The sequence below is a fragment of the Diabrotica undecimpunctata genome, chromosome 6 (genome assembly GCF_040954645.1).
Source record: "Diabrotica undecimpunctata isolate CICGRU chromosome 6, icDiaUnde3, whole genome shotgun sequence".
In the NCBI taxonomy this organism is placed as follows: domain Eukaryota; kingdom Metazoa; phylum Arthropoda; class Insecta; order Coleoptera; family Chrysomelidae; genus Diabrotica; species Diabrotica undecimpunctata.
The window spans coordinates 30,167,576-30,192,925 of record NC_092808.1 but is presented as its reverse complement, the minus strand read 5'-3'; the positions used below and the strand labels follow the sequence as shown (position 1 = coordinate 30,192,925).

Here is a 25,350-nt window from a genome sequence, read left to right as displayed (position 1 = left end):
ACTGTGGGCGGGGTCTTGTAACGTCAACATTTATATCGCTCTTGCTGTTACTGCTACACATATCACTCATGCACCAAAATGTACTTTTCTCTAAATTATAATAGTATATTACTTTATGAGGCGGAGAAGCATAACTTTTCTTGACGCGCCCGATATTACCTACGCCCTCACTTCGTTCGGCGCTTAATAGAGGGCAAGTCAAGAAAAGTCGCTTCTTTGCCGAATAAAGTTTTCTTTTCTTCAACGTAGCAATTTTCAACCATAACTAGTACAATTCATACACTATTTTTACTCGAAATTAACTGTGACAACTATCAAAGTCGTCTAGATGTTAGAAATTAAAATAATTAAGTCGTCGGTGGGATTTGCGTCTCCCTGGTTACAGATGTTTGACAGTTGTTTGCAATTATTAAAGACAGCTTATTGTTGCTCGCAAGCCGCCAACATCGGGAATGATTGCTGAAAGTTGTTCTCGACCATCAGTATCATCAACAATTACCAATGCGTATCAACAGTCGGAAACATTTTTGCACGGTTTCAATTTTGAAAATGCCTCATTAACTAATTGTACTTTTAATATTACTATAAATAAAAATGATGTTTAATTGTTGTTAATGACATTTTATTGTTGCTTTGTGACATGTTTCATATTGTTGCCATGACAACATTTTTCCCTCCGCCGTAAAGAAATGGGAAAAAAACTGCTGCCGGCGGACAAATCAAACTTTGACAGGATCAAGTTAGATAAGTAATGTCATCATTATTTGACGTTTGAAGAAAATCATCTTTTCCTTAGTCGTTAGAACGATTTTCACGACGGTTTTATTAATATAGTAATGTTAATGTGACAGTTAATGATAAATAAGCCTAACCAAATAAATACGTATTTGGTGCCCAATTTCACAGCGATCTCAATTTCGGCTATTTTTTATTTTGGCGAATACTTTATTCGTTTTCGTCCATTTCCCGTTGATTGGAGCAAGTTTTAAGTTTTTATAACCTAGGTATAGTGTTTTATTTACAAATTAAATTATATCATTCGAATAACGGTTATATCCATGTTCATATTTTATTATGGATGAATATTGATGGATATTAAATTAAAAAGGCTTTTCAAATTTAAATATTTTAAGAGAAAACAATATATCGAAATGTTTTTATTTATCTTTCCTTTTAATTATTTAAAATAAATACATTTGTGCTGTTCGTGTATATATTTAAACACATACAAACAAAAATTGTGTGTATTTTATAAATTGTATATATTTTAACTATATAGGCGAGGAAACGAAGTACTTAACCTACCAATTTTTCGCAGCAAGATTAATCGCTGTGAAACTTTTTGCATTCGATTCGGGAAAGTGTCTGAATAGTTTGTGAAAAAAATTGATGGTAGTAAAATAAAAATTGCATTTTTTGCATAAGAAATATAAATTTCCAAAGTGTATAGAAAATGAAAAATTTGCAACTAAGAAACTATCGACAGGAATGAGTTTAATTTTGTTACTCGCGGATTTCGTCGTTACTGAACACGAATATGATAACGACGCGACGATGATCCTCTAGCTTTCTGGTGTACAGAGGGGACCTAGTCCCCTGAAGTGTGTTAATTTTATTCTAAATCAGTCGACAGTCATACCTCAAAGATTTCAAGGTCGCTGAATACAAATATGATAACGACGATGGTCCTCGAGCTACCTGGTGCCTAAGGTTTGCCTCGTCTTCTAGTTTTATGTTATTTTCATATCCAGTCAAAGGTCATTATTTAAAAAAGATTTTCGAGGTCGCTGAACACGAATATCAAAACGGCGATGATCCGCGAGCTACTTAGAGCCCAGAGTGGATCTCGTCTCCTAAAATTATTAAGTCGTTGAGGTTTTTGGGGTTGCTGATCACAAATATTACGACAGACATGATCTTTAAGGTATCTGATGTCCAGCGTGGACCTTGTCACCTGAAGTTTTTTTGATAATTTGTTATTTACCATTTTTATTGACATAAAACAATAGGAGACGAGGTCAGCCTTGGCACTACATACCTTTAACACCAACGCCATTGTAATATTCATGTTCAATAACCCCAAAATTTCCGACTAATGACTTTTGAATATTTTCGAATGAGAATAATATTAAACTCTAGAAGAAGAAGTCCACACTCCACCAGGTAGCTCGAGAACTATCACCATCATAACAGGTATGTTCCTTTGTTTTCTAGTGTAACACTAGTTGTCTAAAAGTGTTATACTAAGCCGTTCCTTTGCAAGATGTAGAGTACCATTTTGTTCCTTTGAAAAGTGTAGCAAAAAAAGTGTAACATGAGTCTCGATAAATCTACACTTGCTTCTGAGAGGGTGACTAGCTAAAAAGCTTTTATTAATTTTAAAAACTTAAGTACCTATAAATTGTAATTTAATTTAATTTTGTTGTGTCTTTTAAATTGAGTTGATAATTTTATTTTATCACTCATTTTTATAAATATTAAAAAAAAACCCAATCAATTATAAAGGAAATTTAAATTAAAAAGGGAAAATCGAAAATAGAAGAAAACAAAACAAAAAATCTAAAGATGCGCAAGAATTTTTTCTTTATATTAGAATAACCTGACTTGAACCGCAACTCAAAGATTAACTACACTAGGATGCTCCTTTGTTTAGTAAAACAACCATGATTTTCGTTTGATACTAGCCAGTATAGCTTACACTCAACTAAACTCGAAAGTGCTACACTAGAAAACAAAGAAACATACCCAATATTCGTATTCCGCGATCTCGGAAACCCCCCGAGTAATGACTGTCATTTCGAATGAAAATAATATAAACCTTCAGGAGATTAGATCTACCCTGGACACCAGTTAGCTTGAGGATCATCATCGTCATCATATTCATATTCAGTGACTTCGAAACCCCCTAAGTGATGACTGTCGACTGATTTGGAGTGAAATTAACATACTCCAGTAGACAAGGTCCATCCTGGGCACCAGGTACATCGAGGACTATCGTCGCTATAATATTCGTATTTAAAGACCTCGAAAACCGTATAAGTAACAAAATTGAACTTATTCCTGTCCATATTTTCTGAGTTGCATATTTTTCATTTTCTATGTACTATGGAGATGCATTTTCCTTATGCACAAAATTCAACTTTTATTTTACCACCATAAATTTTGTTCAAAAGTCAAAAAAGAATGCAAAAAGTTGCACAGCGATTCATCTTGCTGCAGAAGATTGATTGACTACAGGAAGAAGAATGTGTGAATGTCTTTTTTAACAGCATCATGCATAGCACAATTTTGCCAAAGATTTTGCCAATGTAATTAAAGTACAGTATTAGTTTGCACCCACTTAAATTTTTTGTTATGGGATATCTGCCTTAAACAATGTCTACAAACCAAACGAGAAACGTTTTAGGATACGTTTATAAAATTGACATTATAACCTAATAAATCCACAATAATTATTGCCACATACTACCTAATTTACACACTATCATACTAAGCTAGGCCAAAATTAAATAGGCCAAAGGTATTGTCATAAAATAAACACTGTAACACGAGTATATCGCTAGCATTTGATTAGTATCCGTTAAACATAGTTTACATTTTACATACCTATTTATGAGCCTCGTAAATGAAAATAACGAGAAAATATTTTACATTTTTGTCGGCTAGTATATTTTAGGACTTTGATAAATGAGGTCGCAATTTAATTAATACTTCCTCACATAAAATATGTAGTGAAAACCAGGATTAGTTGGCTGCTGGTTGACCATTTTGCATTATTTTCTGCCACAATACAAGATATGGCGACTAAAATCTAGTTATATGTGTGCCAATAATTATTAATCCTACAAAATTAATGTAACTTCATATAAAACTTCCATTCCGTTTTAAGTATGACTTATGATTTTCAAAGAATGTACGATTTTACCTTTAATGTTTCGAAATAAGAAAATGTATCAGAGAATCGTTTTCAGGACAATTTTACTTTAATATAAAAACCGGTTTCTACCTAATTCTTCATACTTTCTGCAACTCATAAAAGATTTCTTATCATATTGCACAACAATATTTTGAATAAGTCAAATTTTTTGTCTCATTAAACATTCACTGCGATAAAGTCTATATCTAGGTCGCAATATTTTTTAGCTGACCCTCTTTTAGTAAATTCATGACCTTTTTCATTGCCGTGTATTCCCGATGAACTGGCCCAATAAGAGTGTGATACTGTTGTGTTCCGATAGTCTATCGAATTCTTTTTAACATTATAGCCTGGAGACTAGCTTACCTCTTAAGAACCTCTAGCACCGTTATAATAAAGCCCTTATGATAATTTCCTATGCTCAATGCAAAATTTCATAAAACTTTACCTGAAATATAAAGGTAAATGCTTCAAGTGGAATAGAAATGTTTACATTGTTACCACTACTATAAATTCCTGCTCTCAACCCTTCAACCGTTGCAGACCCTAGTAGACATATGTGTACCAGTTGTAATCATAAAGGCTGGTATGATGTTTACATGGTGTGCCGAATCGTCATATAAGGTTACTGGAGGTAGGTTCTTTTTAATGTTAAGTAGCTAAGAGATAATAAACACACATATTTACTAAGCGGTGCTATCTCAGCACCTCCTCCTAGTGCTTCAATAACTAGGGCACCTCACGTTTCGCATTCACGTTACAAAATAATTATTTAATATTTGTATAACGTACACTCTACTTTACTTTTACATAGTAAAATTGTTTGTCTTTACAATGTCAGAGATATGTAAGGTACAATGACCAAAGCATCATACCACAAATAATAGCTTGTTTATCGGTGGGATGCGCAAATAAACAGATACGCAAACACAAATACTAAAAACGGCACAGATCACAATGACTGGGCGCTGTTGAAGGTGTAGCTTCCACTACTGTAGGCACTGTCAGGAACGGTTTGGTAGGTCCAAGGGATCATACCGCTTTAATCTCTTCGCTTGTTGGTTGTGGAGAAGATTGTATGCCAGAGTGTTATGATGCATGCACAACCTGTTTTGATATTGTTCAGAAATTATTTGCACTCTTCAGAGACTGTTAATACCTGGAGATCTCTATATAAGGCGTCATTCTGAATTTACCAAGAGGCATTAGTGATTGTTCTTAGAGTTTTAGATTGAAATCTTTGTATTTTCATAGGATTAGATTTGCTAGCTGATCCCCAGAGCTGCGAACCATATGACCAAACGGGTTTTATCATAACTTTGTATATCAGCAGCTTGTTGTCCATCGATAGGTGTGAGTTTTTTTCCAGCATCTAGTAAATTTTTCTGTATAAAATTCCTAGTTGTAGTCTTTTCGTCCATATATGTTTGGCCCATGTTAATCTTTTGTCCAGATGAATGCCTAGATATTTTACGTCATCCTTTAGGAATAAAGTATATCCATCGAGGTTAACTTGTGAACATATACCTCTTCTTAGAGTAAATGTAATGTATGTGGACTTTGAGGGATTTTCTTTAATTCTCCAGAGTTTAAACCATTCATTAGTTTTGTTTAGATGTTGTTGAAGTATCTCTGATACTATTACTGGATTACTATGAGATGTTAAGAAAGCAGTATCATCTGCAAATGTTGCAAGCGTAAGGTTATTGCTTGTTGGTAAGTCAGCCGTATATAACAGGTACAAGATCGGTCTGAGCACACTACCCTGAGGTTCACCAGATTTGATGGGGTAGAGTTTTGTGTGGGCTTTACTATACCTTACTAGATATCTAGTAAGGCAGGTGTTTCGTTAACTTATACAGAAGTCCTGTGTGTCACACCTTGTCAAAAGCTTAAGAGGCATCTAAAAAGGCTGCAGTACAGTATTTCTTGTTTTCGAGACTAGTTCCTATTGTTGTGTATAATCTATTGCAGCTGAACTTGTTCTATTGTAGCGTGTTGGTTACGAATTGATGGTCAGGTATATGACCCTTTTTGTCCAATAGTGGTTTGATTGTTCTCAACAGAATAGAATAGAATGTAATAGACATATGCTTTATTTGTCACTGAAAATTATTGAACAATTTTATGGACAAAGCTAAAAAAAATCAGTCAAAAAGTACAAAAAGTATAAAAAGTATAAAACAAAAACAAATATAATAAAAAAACAGAACAGAAGTTTTTCAAAAACCTTTGAAATGACTGGGAGTAAACTTATCGGTATGAGTTGACATCTTTTGGATCTTTACCAGGTTTTTGAATGAGTATAATCTGTGCCATTTTCCATTGCAAAGGAAAGTAGAGCAGACTTAACATAGCATTAAAGATCATTGTAATTATTCTGTAGCAATCATGGTTTAGTTCTTGAAGGACCTTACCTGTAATGAGATCGTATCCTGGCGCCTTGTTGGGTTTTGTCTCATTTTTTATTATCTGTTTTACTTCTTTAATGTTAAATTGGAAGATTTGTAGTTCCATTTGATATAGAGTGTCAAGAAAAGAATGAAGTGGTTCTTCTTGTTCTATAGGCACTTCTCTGTCAAATGAACTAAATTGTTTCGAAAGATGTTCTGCCAATGTCTCGAATTTCTCTGTATATGTTCTTGCCCATTTACCTTTGGCATTTTTTAATGAAGTTATCGCGTCTTGTGGCCCTTTTAATTTTCTCGTCACTCTCGTAGTTTTCTTTTCTCCTCAATCAAGCTTTTGCACTCAAAGAACAATTTATGCTTTCCTTCCATATTGTCTGTTTAGGAGTAGCACTCCATCTCGCCTTTTGTATGGAACCAGTGAGATATTGTACAATATTTTCAATTTGTATTTCTTTTTTAGTGGCAAGTTCATTAATATTTGTTCTGTAAGTGGACTTCGAAATATGTTCCAGTTTGTTTGACTATTGGTTAGGACTGAGGGCTTACTTCTAAGTATGACTTTGGAGTCTAGGTCAATTAGAATGGAAGAATGGTCTGACGAAAGGTCCCAACATGATTCTATTGCGCAGTAGTTAAGAGATATGTCTTTAATCACACAGAAATCTAATTTTATCTGTATGCTCCTTTAAAAGAAAATATTTCAATAGAAAAGGTACCGTTAGTTGGTGTTTCCTGCGTGGTCTTGAAGGTATTTTAAACATATGATAGTGCTTTCAGTTTCACGAAAAAATCATCATAATTGACTTTCGTCGGCAGCATTGCAACTTACAAAAGGGTCAACAGACATATTATAACTATTAGACTATATCAGAAAAAATTATTTGACATCTTCATTTTTTAAGTGTTTTATTTTCTTTAAACTTATGGTTATTTTTTGGAAATATCTACTTTCACTAAAGTTGTCTTAAAAGGGCTAATACTTTGCTATATGTTAATAGGAAAGCCATAAAAAAGACAATTTTTGCACATGCTTACTTAGGCATTTAATTAGAAAATAGCCCTAGATGTTATATTTAAAGTCATCCTCCAATAGTAATTTTATGACAAATTATTGCCTCGAATTCGTTTACAATCCTTTAATACAGCAATAAATTATTACCTACAATCTACTTGTCTTGACGCAGTTTATCACATTCTTTTCCGCTATTGGCGCATACTTAATAATTCATTATTACTTTTATAACTTCGCTTCTAGTTTTTGATAAAAATGCATTTTATTGCACGTATTGTTTCGATATCTATTTACTCAATACACTTGAACTTCTCTGCAAAGTTGATATACCGACTTCGCCTGTCAAAAAGTTTAAGCTCAGCTAAAATAAAATAAGTAAGTTTGAATGTATGTACATATCGTTGCCAAATGTTTTATTTCACCTACTTTATTTTAGATATCTGCAGTGTATTTCAACGTTTATTCGTACCAAAAACAATAAGTTCGTATATTATATATATATATATATATATATATATATATATATATATATATATATATATATATATATATATATATATATATTTACATTTAATTTTCGTGGACAAATAATAGTCGGTAATAATGATTTAATTGGCTGTAAGTAAAGGGCATATTAAGCTAGAGTATAAAACAGTGTCGTTATTCTAATGAGTATTTATTAACTATGAAGCACGATAAAATAATTCAAATTATATTAAAGAACAAACTGGATAGATGGTATAATTATTATTCGCAATATTCTCTTTAAGGTATATGCGGAACATATAATTTTTCTTCTTCATATGCCTCGTCCTTTAAGGATATTGGTCATCATCACGGCCTATTTAACTCTGTCTGCAACAGTTCTGAAGAGTTCTATTGTTGTATTTCCACTCCACTGCTTTAAACTTTTCAACCAGGACATGTGCCGTCTCCTGGATCCTCCTCTTGCTTCCACTTTCCCTTTTATAACCAATCACATCAACTCATAATTTTAATTCCTTTGTATGTGACCAAAAGTAGCTCATTTCTATTTTCTTTATAGTGTTAAGTATTTATTTTTCTTTTTCACCCCTTTTAATGTTTACGTGTTTGTTATGTGTTGTGTCCATGATACTTTCCACACTTTTCGATAACACTACATCTCAAAGTTGGTATTTCAGTCGCATCCGTAATTGCCCACGCTTTATCTTCATATAAAAATGCAGAGAATACGTAGCATCTCAATATTCTAGATTTAATTTTTATTCCCAGTTTTTCATTGCATAATACTGCTATCATCTTATTAAAAGCGCTTATGGCCATCTCAATTCGTCGTTTTATTTAAGGTTACAGTCCCATTGTTAATTTAGCTCACATCTCAAGTAATTGTACCTGGTTACTTTCTCTAAAGCTGTTTCTTTATGGTAGATTATTTCGTCTTTAATCTTGTTTTAACTGATAATCATGATTTTTTTTTGTTCAGAGCCATTTCACACCTCTCACAGTACTACAAGGAGTATTGTAAGTGTCTACATATCTGAGATTATTCACTACTGTTCCATTAATTGATATGCCTTCATTGATGTCTTCTAATGCCTCTTTAAACATATTTTCTGAGCACATGTTAAAAAGAAGAGGGGACAGTACATATCCTTGTCGTACTCCCCTTCTTATAGATATCTCTTTAGATTTTTGTTAGTCTACTCATATTATGGGTTTCTGATATCGGTTTAAATTTGTAGGATTCTCACATTCTGATCATCTATTCGACACTGTTCTACGGGTGTTTGTATAGTAAGTAATGATTCTCTACTGCCAAAGCCTTTTCTAAAGCCCAGTTGGTTTTCTGTTACTCTATCGTCCAGTGTTTTTTAGACACATTTATGTATCACTCGCAAGAAGACTTTTGAAACATGGTTTATTAAGCTGGTCGTTCTATATTCTTCACATTTTATTGTGTTGGGTTTTTGGGATGAACTCAGATAAATTATCCATTCTGTCTAAATTTTCTCCGATACAGAAAATTTCATTGAATAATTCTACTAGTATATCAATGTGGTTCTCTATTAGTAGCCTTAGGATTTCTGTAGGTATTTAATCCGGTCCACGGCTTTATTATTTTTTCTTTATACGTTTTATTTCTTTTTCAATGTTCCCTTTGGTAATTGTAGGTCAAATTCTACCTCTAGTTTCTATTTTCCCCATTTTTCGTTATCTTCAAATAATTTTTTATATATTCTTCTCATCAATTTATTTTCTCTGCACGTTCAATTATTATTTGTTTGTTTTTGTCCATTATGTTTCCAATAACTCTTTTTTGTATATGCCAGCAGTTTTTTAATTTGCCTGTATATGTTTTTTCTTTGCTTTTTTGTTTGATTGTGTTATTTACGTTTTTGTATTGTTGTTTGTTTTTATTCCTGTATTTCATTCTTTCCGATATTAAAAACTTAATGTCTTGTGTTCTCCATTGTTTGCTTTTTGAAGATGTATCGCCCTCGAGTTGTTGTTGTATGATGTTCCTAAGGATCTTCTATAACTTTCCCCATGTTTCTATAGTGTTAAGTTGTCCTCGTCTTTTTACTTTCTGGACTAAACCTAACCTAACCTTATATATTATTAAGGAATCAAAATGTAAGTGGCATCCAAATAAACCTGAAAACAGTTCGACAATGTTTTCTAAAACATTTTCAACACTTCTAGAGGTTCAGCGTTAACCAGAGATCATCGTAAGGGACGGTTAAATTTTGGCTGGGAGCATTTGAATTGGGAAGCAGCTGACAATAAGTTCTTCAGACAGATGAGTCACATTTTTGTTTGCATATGAGTGATAAGCGAGTTATTATTTTTAGAAGGCCAAATGAATGATATGCAATATAATAAAGAGAAGCAAGCTGGAATACTTTGGTCACATTATGATACACCCTGAAAATTATTAACTTTTACATGTGATCATTCACGGAAAGATCCAAGGTAAACGTGCTGCTGGTAGAAGAAGAACATCATGGCTAAAAAATTGAAGACAATAGTACAGAAAATTGACTATATTACTATTTAGAGCTACTGCCAATAAAATCACGATAGCGAAAATGGTAGCCAACATAATATCCAAAGATCGATAACGGTCATAGAACTAGAAGAAGATCTGATCAAAATAAAGAAAAATGATAGGAATAAGCTTTCTGAGAATTTTGTGTGTTTCTGTGAATAATAAATATAATGGGAGGCTTATTCCAAGATCCATTTAAATTACTATTTTTTTATAATTATATTTTTATTGTATAATTATATTATATAATTATATTAATTTTTTAGTTATAATTCATAGTTGGAGTAGATAAGAAATAATTCGTGTTCGTTAAATATTAATGTTTATTCCTGGGTGTTCCTATATATTTTCATTATTTATAGTTTAGTGCTTTTAATTCACGTAGCATTTACACCTTTCTTTATTAATGATCTTGTTTTTTGTTTCAGGGGTAAGGATGTTAACAAATACACTTAAGGGTAAGATAAAATTATGTACTTTTCTATTGTCTAATCGTCAGACATTTGACCTCTAAAAATCATACGAACAAGCTAATTTTTGTTAAGAATGTCAATTTTGGGACCCCAAAAAATATGCAAAAAAGTTTGCCACACCTACTTCCAGCCTTCCCCCTAAAATCCCTTCCCAACGCTGAAGGATAACATAGGCTAATTATACTTTGAATCTGTAAATCTTAAAATTAAGTAGGGATTAAATTGGGTTTTAATGTCCTATCTGATTAATTAGTTCCTTTTTTGCTTCAAAAATTGAACAACCCTTACAACAATATAATATACTTTTGGAAGTATTGGTTGATACTTTCCTGGCGCCCATACATTCATTAGAGCAACGTGACTACATTATTCATATTTTCATCAATTTATACATTTTCTATCTATTTTTCACATTTATTCTCATTTAACTGTTTCTGAAGGGTATGCAAGTTAGCCGAATCCTTTCTTGAGTGTCAAGTGGCCATTCTCCGACATAGTGTGCTATCTAACCTTTTTTTTAATTTCTGTATTCCTAATTTGTTATATTTCAGAGGTATAGGATCAAATCTGGCTACGTCCAGCGTGCATGATTTGACAGGAAGTAAAGAAACACTCTCATTTTTGATGGCAGTAGCTAAAATTTTAAAATTAGGTACTGTTAAAATATTTAAAGAAAATATACCCTTTATTATTGGTATTATATTCAGCATACCGTACGCGTACTACAACAATTTAATAAAGATATTATTAAAGCAGTGAAAAAGGACGTACGATAATATAACACAAAAAAGATTACAACGGTTGTCGAAATGTTTGAAATCATACACGATGAAATATTCCCCTACTTTTACAACAGTTGCCTGCTGTGAAATTATATCGATGTACTGATTTGGACTCAGTATTGTGTCTATTTTACGAAATTACTTTTCGCTATTTCCGAATACTCCATCTGCTGGAAGCTAGAAGTGGCCAGTTACTGGAAACACCAGTTCTACTGTTTTAATAGAAGGATGTTTCAACAACTATTTGCAACACATCGTGATTATGGTGGAATTTTTATTCTGGCCTTCACAGCCGTCTGAGATCAGTCTAATGGTAATGATATTGGTGAGATACGTCTTGTTTAGATGATTATACACTGCAGAAGCTATAGTATTAGAATTTTATGTGAAAGTGTTCCCTGTTCAAACGTTTGCGAAAAGGATATTTTAAGTGGCGTCTTTGAAGTTCCTTCTACAATGGTAAAATAAAAAAAATAATTGCCTGCTATAATAACACCATTGGTCTGGTACTTTAGTAAGGTTCATGTTTTTTTGGCAATCATAAAAAATTATTTTCACACTCTCATGTTCTGTCTTGAGCAGCGAATAGGAAGCTTTTGCCCTCAAGCTATGAACTTTTCTTCTATTCTGAACTGATCCTTTTTCCTTTCATCTTTCTCTGTTTTTGTTTTTTCTATTAGTTGCAGACATGTAGAGTACATATCTGTATTAGGACTGCCAAATTATAAATTGTATTCGGTGTTGAAAATATGTCTGAAGTAATATTCTTTTGCCGGTGCTGAACATTCATTGTTGTCTAGTTTGTACAGTTTTCGGATATTTAGATCACTTGGCAAATTTGGACTTTTTGTGTAGAATAAACCGTTCTCTCAGAAATAACACCTACAGCGACCGATGATTTTGGATGCCAGTTACGCGCGCGAAATCAATTTTAAATAAAATTTGCATGAACTCCACAGTAAAAATTCGATATATTTTAATAAGAGTGTTTTCTCGACAACAATTAAAATGGGTTTTAAACGTGAAGAGTGCAACTTTTGTATGACTTTTTTTTATTTTGCCGCAAAAAAAGTCAATTTTTATAAAGCTGTTAAATAATTAAACGTTGCGCGATTTTTGTCATTTTTTATGATTCTCATTAGGTGGAATTTGTAGCTCAATTTGTGTCGTTTCTAAAAACGTACTTGAGTAATCAAAAAGGAGCAGTTTTAAACATCCTTTCATAGACTTAGAATACTCTTTCATACACTTACTTTAATATCAATAAAATATTTTTTTTTTTTTTTTTTATTTCGAATTAACGTGTCTCAACATCTTAGGTCATTGACACGGGAGCAAAGGTTTACAATAGTACTTACAAAGTTATGATACAAAGTTTACAATTGTGAAGAATAAAAATATTATGTAAATTATATTTTGTTAAACAATTGAGAAGTCTTTAAAAAGTCTATTAGGCTCTTGAGTCGGCTTGAACAGTTCAGAAGTTCTTCTAGACTATGGGTTATATTGTTGGCAATGCGGGTGGCCTGGTAGTGCTGACATTCTGTGAGGATGTGTTTGACGGTGATAGGAATGTCGTTGCAGTGAGAGCATAACTGTTGGTCTGTAGAGGACATAAGATGACCGTGTGTCAAACGTGTGTGTCCTATTCTCAATCTTCGTATTGCTATCTTTTCTTTTCTGTTCAGAGATGCTAGGGATAAATAGCTGTAAACATTGGGTTGTATTTCTCTGAGCTTTGTGTTTTTGGTGATCCAAAGTTTCTGCCACTTGTCTTGGATATTTCTTTTGAATTTTGATTTTAAATCTTCTTGGAGCTGTATGTTGTAGACAGGTAAGTTGGATGTAGATGCTTCTTTTGCAGCGCTGTCAGCCATCTCATTTCCTTGGATGCCGATATGAGAAGGCACCCATATTATTGTTATTGAAGTCCCTCGGGAAGCGAGGAGATGGATCGATTCTAATATTTTTTGTACTAAATGATGTTGATTGTAGATATTTTTTAACGAATGAATTGCGGATAAGGAATCGGTACACAGAGCTACACTTTGATGATTGTCAAAAGGGAACTCGAGAGCTTTTGAAATACTAAAGAGTTCTCCTGAAAATACGCTACATTCGTTTGATATTCGGTATTGTCGCAGCACTGTATCAACTGTAGTGACAGAACAGCCAACTCCATCTGCGTTTCGGGATGCATCGGTATAAAGCACCTTATCATAGTGGGATGTATTCACAATATCTTTGAAAGCTTGTCGAAAAAAGATATTATTTGTTTGTTGCTTATTAAATTTACAGAGGGTAGTGTTTATAAAAGGAGGTGTTCTAGACCATGGCGGGGATTCTGATTTTATAGATGCAATTGTTTGAGATAATTTTGTGTCTTGGCACAAGGTTTGTAGGATCTGTGGTATTGAAAGTATACATCTGGGCGAGATTACGAGTCCAGGTCTTGGCGAAGTCAGAAGATTAAATACAGGGTTAGTCGGATTCGACGAAATTCTGCTAGCATAAGATAGGAGTAGTTGCTGCCTCCGGAGGTAAAGGGGGAGTTCATGAGATTCACAATAGAGACTTTCAGCGGGACTGGATCGAAAAGCTCCTAAGCAAATTCGGAGAGCAGTGTTGTGAACAGAGTTTAAAGATTGTAATAAATTATTGGATGCAGACAAGTAAACTATACAACCATAGTCTAATTTGGATCGGATTATAGCTCGATATATTTTGAGTAGTACACTTTCATCGGCACCCCATTGGTGGTGGGACAATGTCTTTAACAAATTCATTCTGCTTAAACAGATGCCTTTTATTTCATCGATATGACGTCGCCAGGTGAGTTTGTTATCGACAGTTAGCCCTAAAAACTTGTAATGATCAATTGACTCTAAACTTACTCCGTTTAGTGTTATTTTGGGAATTTCTGTGCTGTTGTATCTCCTGGTGAATTTAATTATTTTGGATTTATTGGAAGAGAACCTAAAGCCAGTTTTCTCGGACCATGTAGTAAGGGACTCGACAGAATTTTGTAATAAAGATGAGGTTGCAGCTGTGGATTTTCCTTGACAGTATACAATAAGGTCGTCTGCGTATAGAGCAAATTTAACAGGACATTTTATATGAGAGCAAATATCATTGATGGCTAGCAAAAAGAGGGTAGAACTCAAAGTAGAACCTTGAGGTACACCATTTTCAGTGACATATTTGTCGGATAATACTCCGTTAACTGTGATTCTGAAATTTCTGTTATTTAAAAAGTTGTTTATAAAGCAAAATATGTTGCCCGTAAGATCATTTTCTACCAGTTTTTTAAGGATAACCGACTTACATGTTGTATCGAAAGCACTTTCTATATCAAAAATTACTGCAATTACGTCTTGCTTGGAGGCCATAGCATTTGCTATATCTGTTTGTAGAATCACTAAATTATCAGTGGTGCTTCTATTAGGTCTAAAACCTGATTGAGCAGGGTTAAGGATATTGTTTTTTTCTAGATACCAGATTAATCGCTTATTGATCATTTTTTCAAATAATTTGCAAAGGGTACATGTTAGAGAGATTGGCCTAAACGAGTTTGGAGAGTTGGGAAGAGAGCTGCTTTTTTTGATAGGAAATATAATGGATTCCCTCCATTTGGAAGGGAATTCTTGTCGGGACCAGATTAGGTTGTACAACTCAAGCAATTTGTTTATGGTTTCTTCATGGAGATATTTGAGGAAAATTGAGGGGATGTCATCAGGGCCAGCAGCTGAGTTTTTTGTAGTGGATAGGGCTAGAGTCAATTCTTGTTTAGAAAAGGGTAGGTTTATTGGGTTGGAAATATCGTTAGTTTTACCACTTGCGATGTTAAAAGAGTGTGAAGGAGACTTATTTTGGTTTAGCGTTTTGGATTGAAAGTGATGTGCAAAGATCTTGGCAATACTTTGACTTTGAGTAACTATTTTGTTGTCATGAATTAAGGCGGGGATTTTGTGGGCGGTGCTTTGACCTTTCATATGTTTAATTTTATTCCAAACTTGGCTTGGAGGTGTGTCGGAAGAAATAGAATTGATATAAAGGTTCCAAGAAGTCTTTTTGCTTTCCTTTATGATACGTTTTGATTTAGCTTTAGCTAATTTAAACTTGATAAGATTTTCATTAGTTCTTGTTCGTCTATATTTATTCAGAGCTTTCTTGCATACACGAACTGCTACAGCACAGGAGTCATTCCACCAAGGAACTGATTTTCGTGTAGGTTTAACAGAATATTTTCCTATATATTTTTGAGCAGAGTTAATTATGCAATTAGTGAACTGATCAACTAAGTGGTCTATGTTACATTCATATTTAATTGAATTGACTTGATCTCGGACGTTTTGGCTGAAATTCATCCAGTCCGCTTGTGCAATACGCCATTTACTTATTGGGTTGTACGATTTAGGTATATTGTCTGAGATTAATATAGGGAAATGATCACTATCGAACAGACTATCTAGTGGACACCATGTTAGAGATGGACCTAGTTTTGGATCACAAAGGCTGAGATCGATATTTGAGAAAGTTCCTGAAGATATATTGAAGTGGGTGCTACAACCAGTATTGAGTAGAAATATATCTTCATTGCTAATTATGTTTTCTATAATTTTTCCTCTGCCAAATGTGCTGTTAGATCCCCACATTGTGCTGTGAGCATTAAAATCTCCTACGAGGATGAATGGGGATGGGAGTTCTGCTATTAACTTAGAAATTTCTGTATGATTTATCCCCTTATTGGGTGGTAAATATATATTGCAAATAGTGATTTTATGAGGACACCAGAATGAAACAGCTACTACCTCTAAATTAGAAGTGATGTTAAATTTTTCGGAATATATATCTGACGATACAAAAATAGAAGTACCGCCACTTGCGCGTAGGGGTGTGGATCTAATCTGATGATAGCCTATGTAATTTTTTAGGTACGGATTTTGGGTTTCCTTTAAATTAGTTTCTTGTAGACAAAGAATATCTGGAGCGGTCTCTTGGATAAGTTGTTGGATGCGTTCTAGACGGGCGTAAAACCCATCACAATTCCATTGTATTAAAGAGAAAGATTATTTTAAAGAGTTTTGGGAGGCAAGGGAAGTATCAGAGTAAGATTCATCGTCACTGGGATCTGTTTGTGAAAGACATGGTAATGTTATTGTATCGTTATTTTCTGCAGATTTAATATTGTATTGATGTCTGATTTTTTTCATTAATCGTGTAAATCTGTTTTTTATTGTTCTTTGAGAAAGATGCGGGTAGATAGAAATCAAATTGGTAAGGAGTGTATTGATGTCATTTGTAAACTTTAGGGCCTCATGATAGGGTTCACTGCTACCTTTAGTATTTTCTAAAAACGCAAAAAGATCGTTTAAGGAGAGTATATTGTTTTGTGGATTTTTGTTGTAATATTCGGTAATGTCAAGCTTAGTAATATCAGAGATACTGGTATCATCCGTTTTTCGCTTTTTCTTTTTGGATTTTCTTTTAGTTGATTCATTAGGGATATAAGGCGGTTGCATTTCAGAGGTTTCAGCTAACGGAGTTGTAGGAAGACTAGATTCGTCATTAAGTGATTCCGAAGGAGGTCTTTTTTGGCCTATTACTGGAATGTCTTGAGATGATTGGACGCTTTCATTTATATTCGTGCTAGGTTCATTGTTAGAAATGGGAGCTCGGGTTTCTGACTGTATAGGAATAATGACCGATGGGGGATTAATGCAGTTATTTGCAACATGTCCTGTTTGCTTGCAGATAAAACATTCCATTCTATCTGTAGAAAGAAAAATTCTATGTTCATGACCATCATATGGAATAGTTATTGATGTTTGTAGTTCGTAGTTATCAGAAGGGGGAAATATATAAACTTGGCGCCTGAAGCTTAAAACATGACTGTATTCATCTCCAGGGATGCCTGCTTTGAGAAACGATATGGGGGATGCTAGTTGTAAGCCAAGACTTCTTATAGCATTTTCAGCTAGATCATGAGGAATAAAAGGTGATATATTTGAAATAACAATTCTTTTAGTTGGAGATATAAGTCTCCGAATATTTAGTGAAAATGTATTAATTTGAATGAATGGATGAGACTTTATCAATTTTTCGACAAGTTCAGAATTAGATAAGTAAATACATACCCTATTATTCGATATCCTGGATGCGAAGCAAATATTCTTGGCCCCAATGATAGTTCCGATTGCATGTACATAATCGTATAGCTTTAAACTGTTCTCGGCATGAAGAACCACGGCCTGATCCTTTTTTGGGAACGTTGGTCTAGGTGCTGATTTTACTGCAGCCGTGTAAGATATGTTACTGTTGGTGGTTGGGTTTGTGTTGGTTACAATTTGGTTTGTTGACATTGTTGGATTTGAAGCATCCTCGTAGTCAAAGACAGCTTCTTGCAATTTGTTTGTATTCATTGTTGAGTGTCAGAAGGCGGCAACTTATCATACACCATAGTGATGGAAGTTGCCTAGATATGGAGCAACTAGTGTAATGTCCAAAAATGTTGTTATTTTCTTGTAAGGTTATAATGCACTTAATGAAATATTGTTTATACAAGTTTAGCGATTATATGCACCCGCGAAAGTACACGTATATAGTTACACTGCACTTTGTTATTGTCTGGAACAAGTATAAATCGCAAAACAAGTTTAAAAACTATTATAAACACTGTAAATTACGAGAACGACAAAAACGATCAAATAAAATATTTATTTTAGTCTAAACTATTAAACGTGATTTTTTATTTTTAATACTATAACAGCTGTATATTCTGTGCTGCAATAATACATCTTGAAATTCTCTTTCCTCAATTTTTCCAACTGGTGTCTTGGGTTTCTAAACACACAGTAGACTTTTACACATTTCGGCATTTTTAGGTTTAACATGAATTCCCCCTTGTCATGAATCATGTAAATTGTTTTCGAGGCCGTTTCTGACTTACATCAAAAACGTAGAAAATGTTTTGGAAATATGTATTAAACAGTTTAGTACATTTTAAAGTACAATTCGAATTTCAAATATTTAAAAGGCAATGAAAGTTATTTACTAGTATACTTAAGACAAACAGGGAAATGAACAAATGATCACCATATATAGCTGAATCAATGAAAATTTTTTACGTATTATTTCTCAGGATAACGTTGAATTTTGGGAAGTTTGTTCCCAAAATAGTAAATAGCTTTAAATGTTCGTGCTGTATTTTATAAATATTAAAGTCTTTGTTGTTTAAAGTTTGGTAATGGATTTGGGATTTGGGAGGCAGTGTGCGTTGTTGATATTTACTCTGTAACGAAACTTTGTGCAATGTCCACTAATTCCGATGAGTCAGTTGGAGGTCCTAGAAATGGAATTTAACTCTACTAACAAATCCCATTTTCACGTCCCTAAAGGCTTAATGCCACGTAATTACTAGATACATTGCGTACAGTGGATATATGCAATACAACCGATGAGAGAGAGTAGGAGGAGTTTGTGGTGTCTATAAAATATTTGGAATGTATCTACTAAGAGATGGAAAACTTCTACAGAAAACTTGACAGGTTGAAAGAAGCAAGAAATAAATGACAAACTAAACAATTATGAGATAAACATTATTAACATGTATTAACGAAAACAAAATAAAACCTTCGAGGAACAAAACATTTAGATGATTTCACACTTATAGTGTGTAAAAGTTTTGTTCTATGTATACTGGTAACTTCTTCTTAGAGTATCGGTTATCAGATTTTGTTACAATCTATTAAAAGTTTGCTATACAATTTGCTTCATTTAATAACACGAGGGCGGCTTCCTTGATTTTCTCTTTTTACTATGTTTCTTTCAAATTTCTTGCTGCATCTATCCAATAATATGTTTGCATATCTAAGATCTATCAAATTCTCTGTTTTTGATTTAAGATTTATGTTTGTTTATCTTTGTTATCACTTAATGGGCTTGCAGTTTCACCCAGATATAATCTGTCACATTTAAAAGATATTTTATAAATGAAATGCTTTGATCTAAACTGATAAGATTGGTTAAGGCTACAATGCGTAAAGTTGTTAGCAAAGTCGAAATAGAGGGCGAACAATCACAGGCATTTAAAACGCATGTTGGGCTGCGCCTTTAATAGAATGCGCAAACTCTTTTGCAATCGTGATATCAATATAAAGTTACGAATACGAATGCTGCGCTGTTATGTCTTTTCTACCTTGTTGTATGGAGTAGAGGCTTGGACACTAAAACAGTTGACCACAAAAAACATCGAGGCTTTCGAGATGTGGTGCTATAGGCGCATTCTCAGAATATCATGGATGGACCGCGTCACTAACACGCAAGTACTCTAAATTTTAGACAAAAGATGCGAAATTCTAAATGAGATAAAAACTAGAAAGATGGAATACTTGGGGCACATTGTGAGAGGTGAAAAGTACGAACTTTTAAGAAATATCATGCAGGGCAAAATTAAGGGCAAAAGAAGTGTGGGAAGAAGAAAAATATCGTGGCTTCGTAATCTACGTGAATGGTTCGGGTGTAGTTCGATTGAACTTTTTAGGCGCGCTGCTAACAAAGTCGCAGTGGCCATGATGATTTCCAATCTCCGATAGGAGTGGCACGAGAAGAAGAAGAAGGGAGATGCGCTGGCGTGTCTTCTTTTCAACATAGCTCTAGAAAAGGCGGTCAGAGATGCCCAAATAGACAACAGAGGAAACATTTTTAATAAATCATCCCAAATTTTTGGCAGATGCAGATGATGTTGACCTAGTTGCCCGGACAACACGCAAGCTAGAAGAAATATATACCACCTTGTCAAATGCCTCAAAAAATATGGACCTGTAAGTAAATGAGGAGAAAACTAAGATAATGGCATCAACACCCAACAATAGAGCCAGAAACGTCGGCCACCAATTCACGGTTGATAACTCTACCTTTGAAGTAGTGGACAAATTCACATACTTTTAGGCTCCCTGATCACCAAGGAGAACGTCATGATGAAAGAAATCAAGCGAAGATTAATCCTAGCAAACAAATGCTATTTTGGACTGAGTAGACATATAAGAAGTAGAAACTTAAGCCAAAAAACAAAAATAACCATATACAAAACCCTTATACAACCAGTGTTGACATATGGGTCGGAGACATAGACCATTTCCAAGACAGATGAAAACCTCATGCTTATATTTGAACGAAGGATCCTGAGAAGAATATTCGGTGGCATCTGTGAAAATGGTGTTTGGAGAAGGAGGTACAACTACGAGATATATCACAGATATAAACATATATTTGGTGGTAAAGACGTAGTATCTCTTAAAAAATAGGAAGACTAAGATGGGCAGAACATCTGGCAAGATCACAGCAGAACAACCCTCCTAGAAGAATCCTTATGTCACCACTTGTGGGAAGTAGAAGTAGAGGTAGGCCAAAACTCAGATGAAGGGGTGGTGTAGATGAGGATGGTAGAAAAATAGGCGCAGCAAACCGGCAACAGTTGGCAATGAATAGAACTGACTGGCGTAATAGACTTGGGAAGGTCGAGGCTCTTTTATAGGGCTATAGCACCAATGAAGATAATGAAATGCTTTGGTGCATCAAAATCTTTCTTGTGAATGGTGTTTTTTTATATATAATACAAAGATGATTTTTTTAAATTGTCATGAAATTGACTTTATTTGAAAGAGAATCTCTTGGCATTATAATTTAAATATGATTTCTGGCATATGACCACCCCGGCTGGCTCTGACGTAGTCTAATCTAGAAGTCCAATTTTCGATGACTTTTTGTATCGGCAATAACATAACATGGAGTGTTGTTCTCCAAGTGCTCAATCGTTTCAGGCTTATCGACGTGAAACTACGCGGTTACCAAACGGTTCTTTCAGTAAATCAATTGTAACACGAGCTGTGTAATATGTTACCGTCTTGTTTAAACCACAGCTTCTGCACATCGTGGTTGTTCAATTGAGGAATGAAAAAGTCAGTAATCATAGCTCTATAGCGGTCACTATTGGCTGTAACTTTCTGGACTGCATCGTTTGTGAAGAAGTACGGACCATTGATTCCACCAACCCACAAAGCACACCAAACAGTCAGTTTGTCTGGATGTAATGGTGTCTCAACATGTACTTGACTGCATTGGATTATCTTCACTCCAAATACAGCAGATTTGTTTGTTGAAATAGCCATTTAACCAAAAGTGAACTTCATTGCTTAACAAAATTCACTTATGAAAATCAGCATCAACGGCAATCTCGTTTTGGGTCCATTCACAGAGTCTAAGCCTTGCTAGGTGATAGTACAGCTTCAATTCTTTCACGAGTTGAATTTTGTAAGTACGCAAACCATAAATATAAATTCTCGATTTATCGAAACTAGTTTCGAGGTTTTTACCATTTGCGGCGAAGGGTTTGGAAATATACCTGTCGACGTTCAAATCTTCGGGAAGGTCACAGGTCGGTGAATGGCGGCTAACATAACATTATTTTTTAATTGGTAAGTCAAATATGCGCTGACGACACTGCCATTTTTTTAGGCATTCTGGAAGGTCTGCAGACACTTGCTTGTATCAAGAGTAGCAGAACTGAGTAGTAGGTATGGACTTGATTTTAACATAAATAAATACACGTGGCACTTGGGGAGGCAAACAAAAGTGAATACTTCTTTTAGTGCGTTATAGCTAGGTATATGTTAATAAAATTTTATATCCAGGCGTGATCTGTTTTGAATTGCACATTTTTCATATGAATCTATTTTTTTGCTGCAATCACTTCAGGGTGTACCTTGTATCAATAATCACGATATGCGCCAGCCACAAACCAAGTGCTTAATTTTTTATTACATAAAATCTGAAAAGAATAAAAAATGTTTGCTTTTTGTGTCCATATTTTCGTCTATAACCCGAGAGATATTGCTCCTACAAAAAAAATTGTATAAGATAATAATTTTGTTTATATAGTTTTTTAATTTTTAAATTATTTTCTAAAAGTTGGTAATACCAGCACAATGTAACCTTTCGTTTATGACCGATTGAAAATTATACAAAAGTGTTCTCATTTGCATATTTCACTGTATCACCACCTAGATAAAATGTACTTTTTATTGCTTGAGTTTAATTTTCCGTGAAACCATTTTAAATGAAAACCGATTGTTTATTCGAAAGGTTACGCTGCTCAAAAATAGCTTTCAGGAAGAGATGTATCAAACTGAATGCTAATAGTGATCTGGATTAACCGCACGGTACAAAAGACACCTACAGAGTTATTCATTAAAAAATTTTTTTAATATGTTAATCTTCTTCGCTCCAGGGTTTATCTATTTTTATCTGTTTTGGCATCAAATTTTTTTAAGTGGCAAACTTCTTCCTTTTGGTTTGTAATTTAATATTTGTTTAGTTGGTCGATTTTTATCACTTCTGTTTTTATGTTGTTTCCATTTTGTTCTGAAATCTTCTATTTTTATTTATTTTACAATTTATTTTAAAATTACAAAATCTATTGTTCCGAAGCTATTTTCTTGTGGCATCTTAAAGTAATTACTATTTTAATGGGATTAAGCCATAATTGAAGTTTGCAATTATTAAAAAATATTATTTGACGTTTTCGATTAAAATTGAAACGTCAATAAACTTATTTGAAACTTCAATTGCGCTTTATTCCCATTAAAATAGTAATTACTTGACAAATTTTATTGTTTTTAAATTGTAGTGGTAAGTAGTTGATAAGATAATAACAATTTAAATTTTTCTTAAAGAAAATGAAAACATAATACCTTACAGTGTAATCAATAAATTAGATCCATTCTCATAATCACTGTCGACGGCATCTGCATTTGGATTGTAAATGATGACTAGGTTAATTGTTTCGATGCGATTTTCACACCTCCAACATTATTCTATTAACTTTTCACATTTCCGAAACACTTTCTTCCCAAATTTCAGGAGTAGCAGTATTCAATCAACCAGCCTTCATTTATCAGATCCACTGCTGAACATGGGCCTCCCTTAAACTCTCCCATTCTTTAAAATTTTGTGCTTTTTTGCCAATTTTTGGTGATGTCTGATATCGTCAGCCCAACGTAAAGGTGGTCTTACTATACTACGTTTGTTTACTCTTGGCCACAAATTTGTAATTTTGCTCGTCCATCGTAAGTCGTGCATTCTCGCTACATGGCCCCCCCAGTTCCATTTCAGTTCCGCTAGGCGTTCCACAAAATCAGCAATACTCGTCCTTCTTCGCAGATCTTCCGTCACGTCACTCCCAGCATATACCGTTCCATTCGTCTCTGTGCCACTCTTAAGTTCGAGGCCGTAGTCTTGGTTAGAGTCATAGTGTCTGCCCCATAGGTCATGACCGGTAATACGCATTGGTCAAATACTTTTCTTTTGAGGCTAATTGATATGTTGGCCCTAAGTGTGTCTCGCAGTTTTCCAAAGGCTGCCCACGCTAAAGTAATTCGTCTTTGGATTTCGCATATTTGGTTATACCTGCTGATTCTTATTTCATGACCCAAATACGTATATTTCTACACCAGTTCTACCACTTTGTCTTGAATAGTTAAATGGCTATTGGGCACCATATTTGTCATAAACTTAGGTTTGGTCAAGTTCATTCTGAGACCCACTTTCGAACATGCAAAGTTAAATTTATTTAACATATCTGTGGCTTCTCCTAAATTATCTGTAATAAGGACAATGTCATCTGCGAAAAGGAGATGGTTAAGCTTTTGCCGTCTATTGTTACTCCTCTATGGTCCGAATTGACCCTCTTAAAGGCATACTCTAATGTCGTTATGAATAATATCTACTTGCCTTATCCCCCGTTTTATTTTTAGTGGTTGGGTTTTATCGTGTATCTTAACAGTTATAGTGGAATTTTTGTAAATATTGTAAATAAGTTCACTATACCTATGGTCAATCCTGTTGCCATTCATTGCTTTTATAAAGCCCTATATTTCGATCGTGTCGAACGCTTTATAAAAGTCTATGAAAGTGAGGACAAGAGGTTTGTTGTATTCTATAGATTTTTCAATGAGTGTCTTTACTGTATGAAGGTGATCATTGGTACCATAATTTGAACAGAATCATGCTTGCTCTCTTGGCTGGTAGAAATCTAATTTTTTCTCAAATCTTGATGTCACTAACCTTACCTCAGTAGTATTCAATACTTCTTGCCATGTTACCAAAACTGCTGCGCCACTTTAACCGTTACGTCCAATACAGTTATCAGTAGTAATATCTCTAGGACATTGATAACAGACGAGATAATTTCATGAAAATCGAAAGCTCGTTCCTTGGTAACAGCACGAAGCCGAAGGCTGAGTGCTGTTACCAAGCAACGAGCTTGAGAAATTTGTCATGAAATTATGAGGCATTCATCAATGTCCGAGGGATATTCGGCGGATAATTTTTCGAAAAAAAAAATCATAACTCAACATAACGAAACATTTATTTATTAAAAGTACAGTTAGTGAAAGTACAATTATTAAAATTTAAGTTAACATTAAATTTTTTATATTTGTGACTGTAGGTTGTATTTCTGGGAATTTTTTCTTTGATTAGCGCATTTATACTTTGAACATTCTCATTGCCGGAACGTGACATTTTGAAATTTATTTGGATGAAGTTCATAGATAAAGAATATATATTACTGAATAGATAGGAAACTGTGTAGGTTATTTCTGGACAATGCGCCATCTGGCGGCCTTAGGAAAGCAACATCTTTTTAAAAAATCTTCTCGTAATTCT

General features: G+C 34.0%; 1 protein-coding gene across 1 annotated transcript in view; it reads left to right on the top strand.

The window, feature by feature from the left end:
- The window catches only part of LOC140443339 (uncharacterized), a 284,421-nt gene that overhangs the window by 75,578 nt on the left and 183,493 nt on the right, over window positions 1-25,350 (top strand). Inside the window, exon 3 of the mRNA XM_072534546.1 lies at window positions 10,799-10,828. The gene's annotated coding sequence lies outside the window, so the exon portion shown is untranslated. The remainder of the gene's footprint in view (window positions 1-10,798; window positions 10,829-25,350) is intronic.